The 12,326-nt window shown below is 38.5% G+C and overlaps 1 pseudogene; it reads left to right on the top strand.

Moving 5' to 3' along the window:
* Positions 1–10,661: 10,661 nt before the first annotated feature.
* On the top strand, positions 10,662–11,735 carry LOC131747907 (transcriptional adapter 1 pseudogene; annotated as a pseudogene).
* The last annotated feature ends 591 nt before the right edge of the window (positions 11,736–12,326 follow it).

The following is a 12,326-nucleotide window of genomic DNA, read 5'->3' as shown; positions in this document are numbered from 1 at the left end:
AGCAAACATTCTTTACCAAAGAAGTTCTTGAATGAATGTAAATATATCCATGTGAATATAATTTCAGAATTTTTTATAAAATTACTATTATTAAGAAAGCTTATTCTGCCACATTGTGTTCAAACTCTTATCTGACCTTTAAGGTCTTCTACCTTACTTTACCCATCTTGCTTTTCATGATAAACAGTACCTTGCAGTCAGGATTTTAATTTTCCCACATGTTCTTTTTCACTTGTTCCACAACTAGGCCTTCCCATTATTCAATTAATTCTCCTCATTTCTTTGCTTCTCTAAATTCTTTCCAAACTTCAAGGTCAAGTTATCTACTCCCTTCCAGAAAATCTTATTTGAGTGCTTACATCCTTATCAGGCCTTTTCTTTTCTGGCTTCATATTGTATGAATTTGTATTTTCATCACTACAAAACTCTTATTCTTCAAGAATACATATTTTAAAGTTGTGTTATTCAAGATTTGTCACAAATATCTTCTCAGAGATGATGTCATTATCAACACAAACCAGAGTTGTCCCCAGTGTCAATCAACCTAGCCTTTTATTGTCTTGTATTTTCCTTATACTATTTATCACTCTATAAAATTATTTTTATTTACACATGTATTGTTTCAAGCCCTCTATTGTTTGCAAGTCTCCTGAAGGCAAAATTTCTGTCTGCTATTTACAGCTGTTTACTCAGCACCAAAAACATTGCTGAGAATATACTATATGCTTAGACAATATACATTTTTATAATTGAATATATGTCTCTACTATAATTAATATAATTCAATCAACCTAGTAATTCTTCAATATTAAGTTGCTTGTGATTTTCCACTTTATAAATATCCATTCCTTTAGAGAAACCTAGCTCACACTTCCCATTACATACTTCAGATAAAGTCTAAGAATTCAAATTATGGAGTCAAATATTAAGAAATTTTGTTTTATAATTTTTTATTGTACTATAATTGACATGCAGTGAAATGCATGGATTTTAAGTGTATTGGTCAATTAATTTTGACAAATGCATACACCTATGTAACACGCACATGCTTATTAACATTTGCATCATCCTAAAGTTTCCTTATATCAACAACGTATCAAAATAAAATGATCTCATTTCTATCTCTGTCTCATTTCTGTCTGTACTCAGCATAATATACCTGATATTAATCCATGTTGTTTCATGTATCATTGGTTTTAATTATTTAACATTCAACTGTATTAATATTCTACAGTATTTTTTCAAATTAATTTCCCATTCATAGACACTGAGATTATTTCCACTTTTTGGTTATTAGGAATAAGGTGCTCTGAACATTTACAAAAAGTCTTTTTCTAAACATATGATTTTTTTCCTCTTGGGTGAACACGTAGAAGTGGAATGATTGGCTCATAAAGCTTATGCATGTTTAATTTTCAAAAAATGTCAAATTATTTTCTAAGATGTTAGTTCCATTTCACATTCCCACCAGCACTATACAATAGTTCCATTTTTTTCATAGTCTCATCATTTAATGTTGTCAAAATTTTTCATTTTAATGATTCTATGTACGTAATATTTTTAGTATGCATTTCCTAGTGACTAATGATTCTAAAACTTTTTATGTTTTATTGATTATATGAAATTGTGCAAGTTTTTTTCAAGTTTTATCTCACAGTTTTAAACTGATTTATCAGACTTCATATTGAATTGTAAGACTTATTTATATATCTGTATCCAAGTACTTTGTCAGATATGTGTTGCAAAACATGTTTCTAGTCTATGTTTTGCATATTTATGTCCTTAGTACAGTCTTTTGATGAGCGTTTTGAAAGTTAATGAAATTGACTTGGGGTGAGCGAGAAGATGGCAGAAGAGTAAGACGCAGGGATCACATTCCTCCTCACAGATACATCAGAAATACATCTACATGTGGAACTTCTCCTATAGAACACCCACCGAACGCTGGCAGAAGACCTCAGACCTCCCAAAAGGCAAGAAACTCCCCACGTACGTAGGTAGGGCAAAAGAAAAAAGAATAAACAGAGACAAAAGAATAGGGACGGGACCTGCACCAGTGGGAGGGAGCCGTGAAGGAGGAAAGGTTCCCACACACTAGAAGCTCCTTCGTGGGCGGAGACTGCGGGTGGCGGAGGGGGAAGCTTCAGAGCCGCGGAGGAGAACGCAGCAACAGGGTGCGGAGGGCAAAGCGGAGAGATTCCACAGAGGATCGGTGCCGGTCAGCACTCACCAGCCCGAGAGGCTTGTCTGCTCACCCGCCGCGGCGGGCGGGGCTGGGAACTGAGCCTCCGGTGGATCCCAGGGAAAGGTCTGGAGTTGGCAGAGTGAAAACAGCCTGAAGGGGTTAGCGCACCACGGCTGGCCGGGAGGGAGTTCGGGAGAAGTCTGGAGCTCTGGAAGAGGCAAGAGACCTTTTCTTCCCTCTTTACCTCCTGCTGCGCGAGGAGAGGGGTTTAAGCACGCCACTTAAAGGAGCTCCAGAAACGGGGCGAGGAGCTGCCGAAGAGACAAGAGACTTTTTCTTGCCTCTTCTCTTCCTGGGGCGCGAGGAAAGGGAATTAAGGGCACCACATAAAGGAGCTCCAGAAACGGGCGCGAGCTGCGGCTGTCCGCACGGACAACAGAGACGGGTGTGGGACGCTAGGGTTGCTACTGCCGCCACCAAGAGGCCTGTGTGAGAGCACAGGTCACTCTCCACACCGGCCCTCCCGGGAGCCTGTGCAGCTCGCCACCGCAAGGGTCCCGGGATCCAGGGACTGCTTCCACGGGAAAATGCGTGGTGCGCCTCGGGCGGGTGCAGCGTCACGCCGGCCTCTGCCGCCGCAGACTCGCCCCACATCTGTGCCCCCCCCCACCTCACCTGAGTAAGCCAGAGACCACGAATCAGCTGCTCCGTTAACGCTGCTCCTTTGACCCCGCCCTCTGAGTGAAGGGCAGACGCCCTCGGACGACCTGCGGGAAGAGGCAGGGCCAGGACCAGGGCTAAGCCCCAGGAGCTGTGCAAACAAAGAGAGGGGGAGGTCCCTCCCAGCAGCCTCAGAAACAGCGGGTTAAAGCTCCACAGTCAGTTTGAAGTGCCCTGCATCTGTGGAAAACCTGAATAGACAGCAAAATATCCCAGGTTGAGGAGGTGGACTTTGGGAGCAAGATATATTATTATTTTCCCCTTTTTTCTTTTTGTGAGTGTGCATGTGGGTGCTGCTGTGTGAGATTTTGGCTGTGTAGCTTTGTTTTCACCATTTGTCCTGGGGTTAGACCGACTCCCCCTTTTTTTTTCTTTAATAGAAATTTTTCTTCTTAATAATTATTTTTTAATTTTAATAACTGTATTTTACCCTACTTTATTTTGTCTTCTCCTCTTTCTTTCTTCCTTTCTTCCCTCCTTTCTTTCCTATCTCCCTCCTTTCTTCCTCCCTCCCTTCCTTTCTTTATTCCCTCCTTCCTTCCTCCCTTCCTTTTTTCCTCCCTCCTTTCCTTTCTTCCTTCCTTCCCTCCCTTCCTCCTTCCTTCCTTCCTTTCTTGCCTTTCTTGCCTTTTTTTCTCCCTTTTGTTTTGAGCCGTATGGATTAAAGGCTCTTGGCACTCCAGCCAGGTGTCAAGGCTGTGTCTCTGAGGTGGGAGAACTAACCTCAGGACACTGGTCCACAAGATACCTCCCAGCTCCACGTAATATCAAATGGCGAAAATCTTCCAGAGATCTCCATCTCAACACCAAGACCCAGCTTCACTCAAGGACCAGCAACAAAAAGGGCTGGACACCCTATACCCAACAAAGAGCGAGACAGGTCTAGAGCCCCATCCATTAGCAGAGAGGCTGCCTAGAATCATAGTACGGCTACAAACATCCCCATACACGCCACCAGACGTGGACCTGCCCACCAGGGAGACGGGATACAGCCTCATCCACCAGAACAGTGGTACTGGTCCCCCTAACCAGGAAACCTGCTCAACCCACTGAACCAACCTCAGCCACTGGGGACAGCCACCAAAAATAGATAGAACTACGAACCTGCAGCCTGCAAAAGGGAGACCCCAAACACAGTAAGATAAGCAAAATGAGAAGACAGAAAAACACACAGCAGATGAAGGAGCAAGATAAAAACACACCAGACCTAACAAATGAAGACATAATAGCCAGTCTACCTGAAAGAGAATACAGAATAATGATGATGAAGATGATTCAAAATCTTGGAAAAAGAATAGACAAATTGCAAGAAACAGTTAACAAGGACCTAGAAGAAATAAAGAGGAAGCAAGTAATGATGAGCAACACAATAAATGAAATGAAAAATACTCTAGATGGGATCAATAGCAGAATAACTGAGGCAGAAGGACGGATAAGTGACCTGGAAGATAAAATAGTGGAAATAACTACTGCAGAGGAGAAGAAAGAACAAAGAATGAAAAGAACTGAGGACAGTCTCAGAGATCTCTGGGACAACATTAAACGCACCAACATTCGAATCATAGGGGTCCCAGAAGAAGAAGAGAAAAAGAAAGGGACTGAGAAAATCTTTGAAGAGATTATAGTTGAAAACTTCCGTAATATAGGAAAGGAAATAGTCAACCAAGTCCAGGAAGCACAGAGTCCCATACAGGATAAACCCAAGGATAAACACGCCGAGACACATAATAATCAAACTGTCAAAAATTAAATACAAAGAAAACATATTAAAAGCAGCAAGGGAAAAACAACAAATAACACACAAGGGAATCCCCATAAGGCTAACATCTGATCTTTCAGCAGAAACTCTACAAGCCAGAAGGGAGTGGCAGGACATATTTAAAGTGATGAAGGAAAATAACCTACAACCAAGATGACTCTACCCAGCAAGGATCTCATTCACATTTGATGCAGAAATTAAAACCTTTACAGACAAGTGAAAGCTGAGAGAGTTCAGCACCACCAAACCAGCTTTACAGCAAATGCTAAAGGAACTTCTCTAAGCAAGAAACATAAGAGAAGGAAAAGACCTACAAGAACAACCCGAAACAATGAACTAAATGGTAATAGGAATGCACATATCAATAATTACCTTAAATGTTAATGGATTAAATGCTCCCACCAAAACACACAGACTGGCTGAATGGAAACAAAAACAGGACCCACATATATGCTGTCTACAAGAGACCCACTCCAGACCTAGGGACACTTACAGGCTGAAAGTGAGGGGATGGAAAAAGATATTCCATGCAAATGGAAATCAGAAGAAAGCTGGAGTAGCAATTCTCATATCAGACAAAATAGGCTTTAAAATAAAAACTATTACAAGAGACAAAGAAGGACACTACATAATGATCAAGGGATTGATCCATGAAGAAAATATAACAATTGTAAATATTTATGCACCCAACATAGGCGCACCTCAATACATAAGGCAAATACTAACAGCCATAAAAGGTGAAATCGACAGTAACACAATCATAGTAGGGGACTTTAACACCCCACTCTCACCAATGGACAGATCATCCAAAATGAAAATAAATAAGGAAACACAAGCTTTAAATGATACATTATACAAGATGGATTTACTTGATATTTATAGGACATTCCATCCAAAAACAACAGAATACACATTTTTCTCAAGTGCCCATGGAACATTCTCCAGGATAGATCATATCTTGGGTCACAAATCTAGCCTCGGCAAATTTAAGAAAATTGAAATCGTATCAAGTATCTTTTCTGACCACACTGCTATGAGACTAGATATCAACTACAGGAAAAGATCTGCAAAAAATACAAACACATGGAGGCTAAACAATACACTACTTAATAACGAAGTGATCACTGAAGAAATCAAAGAGGAAATCAAAAAGTACTTAGAAAAAAATGACAATGGAGACACGACGACCCAAACCCTATGGGATACAGCAAAAGCAGTTCTAGGAGGGAAGTTTATAGCAATACAATCATACCTTAAGAAACAGGAAGCATCTCGAATAAACAACCTAACTTTGCACCTAAAGCAATTAGAGAAGGAAGAACAAAAAAAACCCAAATTTAGCAGAAGGAAAGAAATAATAAAGATCAGATCAGAAATAAATGAAAAAGAAATGAAGGAAACAATAGCAAAGATCAATAAAAATAAAAGCTGGTTCTTTGAGAAGATAAATAAAATTGATAAACCATTAGCCAGACTCATCAAGAAAAAAAGGGAGAAGACTCAAATCAATAGAATTAGAAATGAAAAAGGAGATTTAACAAATGACTGCAGAAATACAAAAGATTATTAGAGATTACTACAAGCAACTGTATGCCAATAAAATGGACAACTTGGAAGAAATGGACAAATTCTTAGAGATGCACAACCTGCCAAGACTGAACCAGGAAGAAATAGAAAATATGAACAGACCAATCACAAGCACTGAAATTGAAACTGTGATTAAAAATCTTCCAACAAACAAAAGCCCAGGACCAGATGGCTTCACAGGTGAATTCTATCAAACATTTAGAGAAGAGCTAACACCTGTCCTTCTCAAACTCTTCCAAAAGATAGCAGAGGGAGGAACACTCCCAGACTCATTCTATGAGGCCACCATCACCCTGGTACCAAAACCAGACAATATGTCACAAAGGAAGAAAACTATAGGCCAATATCACTGATGAACATAGATGAAAAACTCCTCAACAAAATACTAGCAAACAGAATCCAACAACACATTAAAAGGATCATACACCATGATCAAGTGAGGTTTATTCCAGGAGTGCAAGGATTCTTCAATATATGCAAATCAATCAACATGATACACCATATCAACAAACTGAAGGAGAAAAAGCATATGATCATCTCAATAGATGCAGAGAAAGCTTTTGACAAAATTCCACACTGATTTATGATAAAAACCCTGTAGAAAGTAGGCATACAGGAAACTTTCCTCAATATAATAAAGGCCATATATGACAAACCCACAGCCAGCATTGTTCTCAAAGGTGAAAAACTGAAACCATTTCCACTAAGATCAGGAAAAAGACAAGATTGCCCACTCTCATCAGTCTTATTCAACATAGTTTTGGAAGATATAGCCATAGCAATCAGAGAAAATAAAGAAATAAAGGAATCCAAATAGTGAAAGAAGAAGTAAAGCTGTCACTGTTTGCAGGTGACATAATATAAATAGAGAATATTAAGGATGCTACCAGAAAACTACTAGAACTAATCAATGAATTTGGTAAAGTAGCAGGATATAAAATTAATGCACAGAAATCTCTGGCATTCTTATACACTAATGATGAAAAATCTGAGAGGGAAATTAAGAAAACACTCCCATTTACTATTGCAACAAAAAGAATAAAATATCTAGGAATAAACCTACCTAAGGAGAAAAAAGACTTGTATGCAGAAAACTATAAGACACTGATGAAAGAAATTAAAGATGATACAAATAAGTGGAGAAATATACCATGTTCTTGGATTGGAAGAATCAACATTGTGAAAATGACTGTATTACCCAAAGCAATCTACAGATTCAATGCAATCCCTATCAAAATACCGCTGGCATATTTTACAGAACTAGAACAAAAAACTTCACAGTTTGTATGGAAACATAAAAGACCCCGAATAGCCAAAGCAATCTTGAGAACGAAAAATGGAGCTGGAGGAATCAGGCTCCCTGACTTCAGACTATGCTACAAGGCCACAGTAATCAAGACAGTATGGTACTGGCACAAAAACAGAAATATAGATCAATGGAAGAGGATAGAAAGCCCAGAGATAAACCCACACACATATGGTCACCTTATCTTTGATAAAGGAGGGAAGGATATACAGTGGAGAAAAGACAGCCTCTTCAATAAGTGGTGCTGGGAAAACTGGACAGCTACCTGTAGAAGTATGAAATTAGAACACTCCCTAACACCATACACAAAAATAAAGTCAAAATGGGTTAAAGACCTAAATGTAAGGCCAGACACTATCAAACTCTTAGAGGAAAACATAGGCAGAACACTCTATGACATCAATCACAGGAAGATCCTTTTTGACCCATCTCCTAGAGAAATGGAAATAAAAAGAAAAATAAACAAATGGGACCTCATTAAACTTAAAAGCTTTTGCACAGCAAAGGATACCTTAAACAAGACCAAAATACAACGGAGAAAATATTTGCAAATGAAGCAACTGACAAAGGATTAATATCCAAAATTTATAAGCAACTCAGGCAGCTCAATAACAAAAAACCAAAAAACCCAATGCAAAAATGGGCAGAAGAACTAAATAGACATTTCTCCAAAGAAGATATACAGATAGCCAACAAACACATGAAAGAATGCTCAACATCATTAATCATTAGAGAAATGCAAATCAAAATTACAATGAGATATCATCTCACACCGGTCAGATTGGCCATCATCAAAAACTCTAGAAACAATAAATGCTGGAGAGGGTGTGGAGAAAAGGGAACACTCTTTAACTGTTGGTGGGAATGTAAAATGATACAGCCACTATGGAGAACAGTATGGAGGTTCCTTAAAAAACTACAAATAGAAGTACCATATGACCCAGCAATCCCACTACTGGGCATATACCCTGAGAAAACCATACTTCAAAAAGAGTCATGTACCAAAATGTTTATTGCAGCTCTATTTACGATAGCCAGGACATGGAAGCAACCTAAGTGTCCATCAACAGATGAATGGATAAGGACGATGTGGCCCATATATACAATGGAATATTACTCAGCCATTAAAAAGAAATGAACCTGAGTTATTTGTAATGAGGTGGATAGACCTGGAGTCTGTCATACAGAGTGAAGTAAGTCAGAAGGATAAAAACAAATACCGTATGCTAACACATATATGTGGAATCTAAAAAAAAAAAAATGTCATGAAGAGATTAGTGGTAGGATGGGAATAAAACACAGACCTACTAGAGCATGGACTTGAGGATATGGGGAGCGGGAAGTGTAAGCTGTGATGATGTGAGAGAGTGTCAGGGACATATACACACTACCAAATGTAAATTAGATAGCTAGTGGGAAGCTGCAGCATAGCACAGGGAGTTCACCTCTGTGCTTTGTGACCACCTAGAGGGGTGGGATAGGGAGCGTGGGAGGGAGGGTGACACAAGAGGGAAGAGTTATGGGAACATATGTATATGTATAACTGATTCACTTTGTTGTAAAGGAGAAACTAACACACTATTGTAAAACAGTTATACTCAAATAAAGATGTTAAAAAATAAATAAATAAATTGACTTATCTTTTTTCTTATGTGGTCAATGCTTTATTTGTTTGCACTAAGAAATCTTTCTTAACCCAAGGTTTAAAAATATTCTTTACTTTCTCCTAGTTTTAACATTTATGTTTGGATCTATGATTCTTCTTTGATAAATTTTAAGGGTGTGATCAGTGTTTGAATTTTCTTTTTTTCTTTATAGATATTCAGTTATTTCAGCACAATTTCTTAGGAAATAATTTCCATTTTCCACTGAGTTCTGTTCACACCTATGTTAAACATCTCTTAAATCTATAAATGGGGGTCTATTTCTATATTTCCTAAATTTTTCCATTGATGTATTTGTCCATCAATGATTTTTTCTAAGTTTCGATGTCAGATAGACTGAGTCCTCAAACTTTGTTTTACTTTGTAAAGATTCTTGTGGTTGCTATTTGTCCTTTGAATTTTCATGTAAAATTTCTAAAATTGATAATATGTAAATTTCCTTTAAAACATGCTGAAACTTTAATTAGGTATTTAATTATAGATCATTTTAGGGAAATAAACATCTTAACAATATTGAGTCTTTCAATCAATAAACATAGCATACCTTTTCATTTATTGAAGACTTCTGTTATATTTCTCAGTGATCTTCCAGAGTTTTTGGTTTAGAAGTTGGTGTAGCTAATTGGGGTTGGAATTTCTTACATGGTATTTTTCAATATTTATTGGTAATGTATAGACATGTAATTGATTTTTATTAACTTGTATTATGTGACATTCCTAAATTCATGTGTTATGTCTGGTATATTTTTGTAGATTCTTGAAGATTTTCTTGGTACACAATCTAGTCATCTATGAATAAGTACAACTTTTATTTTTAGCTAACCTGTATGATTTGTCATTTTTCCCCTCTTGCTTAACTGCTATAACTAGAACCATCAACACAATATGAAACAGTTGTTGATGTCATTGTCTTGTTCTTGATCTAAATGGTATACATTCAGTATTTTACTGATACTTATGATGGTAATGGTAGGATTTTTGTGGATACATTTTACTAGGTTAAATGAAATACCTGTGATTCCCATCTAATTGAAAGTTTTTAACATAAGTGGATGTTGAATTTTTTAAATGCTTTCACTTCATCTATTGAGATAATCACGTTTTCCTCCTTTTTTTCCTGTTATATGTTGAATTACATTGACATTGTATAATAGCAATATTATATCTTTTCTGAATATTTGATAGAACTCAACAGTGAATCCATCTGGGTCTGAATTTACCCTTGAATTTTTAAAATTTAAAATCATGTTATTTAATATGCAAAAAGCTATTTTAATTTTATCTTTCTTGTGTTAGCATTGATAAGCTTATCAAGGGATTTTTTTCATGTCACCTAAGTTTTTGAATTTACTGATAAAAGTTATTCATAAACGTCTTCTCAGAGCTTGGGGGCGGGGCAGGTGGGAGAAGACGGAGCCTCCAGAGCTGCAGCCTTCGCGGAGTTGGTTTTTCGGTTGCTGGTCGTTGTGACCGAGAGGTCTGAGGTCGGGCTGAGACGTGGGGAGCAATGGCGACCTTTGTGAGCGAGCTGGAGGCGGCCAAAAAGAACTTGAGTGAGGCCCTGGGGATAACGTGAAACAATACTGGGCTAACTTAAAGTTGTGGTTCAAGCAGAAGATCAGCAAAGAAGAGTTTGACCTTGAAGTTCATAGACTTCTCACACAGGATAATGTCCATTCTCACAACGATTTCCTCCTGGCTATTCTCACGCGTTGTCAGATTTTGGTGTCTACACCAGAGGGTGCTGGATCTTTACCCTGGACAGGGAGTTCTGCAGCCAAACCTGGAAAACCAAAGGGAAAGAAAAAGCTTTCTTCTGTTCGTCAGAAATTTGATCATAGATTCCAGCGTCAAAATCCTCTCTCTGGAGCCCAGCAGTTTGTGGCCAAGGATCCCCAAGATGATGATGACTTGAAACTTTGTTCCCACACAACGATGCTTCCCACTCGGGGTCAGCTTGAAGGGAGAATGATAGTGACTGCTTACAACCATGGGCTGGACAACGTCACCAAGCAGGCTCTCTCAGCTGTGGTCTATGCGGTGGAGAATCACCTTAAAGATATATTGACATCAGTTGTGTCAAGAAGGAAAGCTTATCGATTACGTGATGGTCATTTTAAATATGCCTTTGGTAGTAATGTGACCCCACAGCCATACCTGAAGAATAGTGTAGTAGCTTACAACAACTTAATAGAAAGCCCTCCAGCCTTTTATGCTCCTTGTTCTGGCCAGAACCCAGCGTCTCACCTGCCCCCTGACGAAGCTGAGCAGCAAGCTGCGCTACTGCTGGCGTGCTCGGGGGGCACGCTACCCACATCTTTGCCCCCAGTGAGCATGTACGACCGTTTTGAAGCTTTGCAAGTACACAGGGAAGTCATTCCTACACACACTGTGTATGCTCTCAACATTGAAAGGATCATTATGAAACTCTGGCATCCAAATCATGAAGAGCTGCAGCAAGACAAAGTCCACTGCTAGCGCTTGGCAGACAAGGAGGGGCTTTTGCTCTGCTGAATTAGGATTTGAGGGGGTGTGGGACCCTCAGCAAATTCATTGATTATTGGGAATTGAATGTTTTTGGGGTCTACATTTCAAGACTGAAGTGTGTAGAGTAAATATAACATTTCCTATGGAAATGTGATAGTACATTTTGTGTTGCTACTGTGAAGCCATTAATAAATCTGATTTTAATAATGACCCATATCTCTGTATGTATGTGTGTGTGTGTGTGTTCCCAGTTATGGGAATAGGCACTGAGAAAGTTTTGTGCCTGGAATGGTGCTGTTTAGGCATCTGAGGCCTAGTATCCTGTGGTCTGCATGTGAGGTAGGTGACATTCTAAAACAAAGAACCTGTTATAACTTAGTCCCCACCATCAGCAGGACATCTGTGTGTTTAGAGACGTCACGTATTCTGTATCTGGCAAATCTAAAATTTCTGCTTTCCTCCTGAAGTAAGAACTGTGCTTTTAACACAGTGTAAAAAATTGGTTATCATTTTTAGTGACCAGTTTTATATATATATATATATATATATATATATATATATATATATATATATATATATATATAGTGACCAGTTTAATTTTTAACAGGTATAGGTAGT

This window comes from Kogia breviceps, chromosome X (genome assembly GCF_026419965.1).
Source record: "Kogia breviceps isolate mKogBre1 chromosome X, mKogBre1 haplotype 1, whole genome shotgun sequence".
Lineage (NCBI taxonomy): Eukaryota > Metazoa > Chordata > Mammalia > Artiodactyla > Physeteridae > Kogia > Kogia breviceps.
The sequence above is the reverse complement of the archived record's forward strand: the minus strand, read 5'-3'. Positions and strand labels throughout refer to the sequence as shown.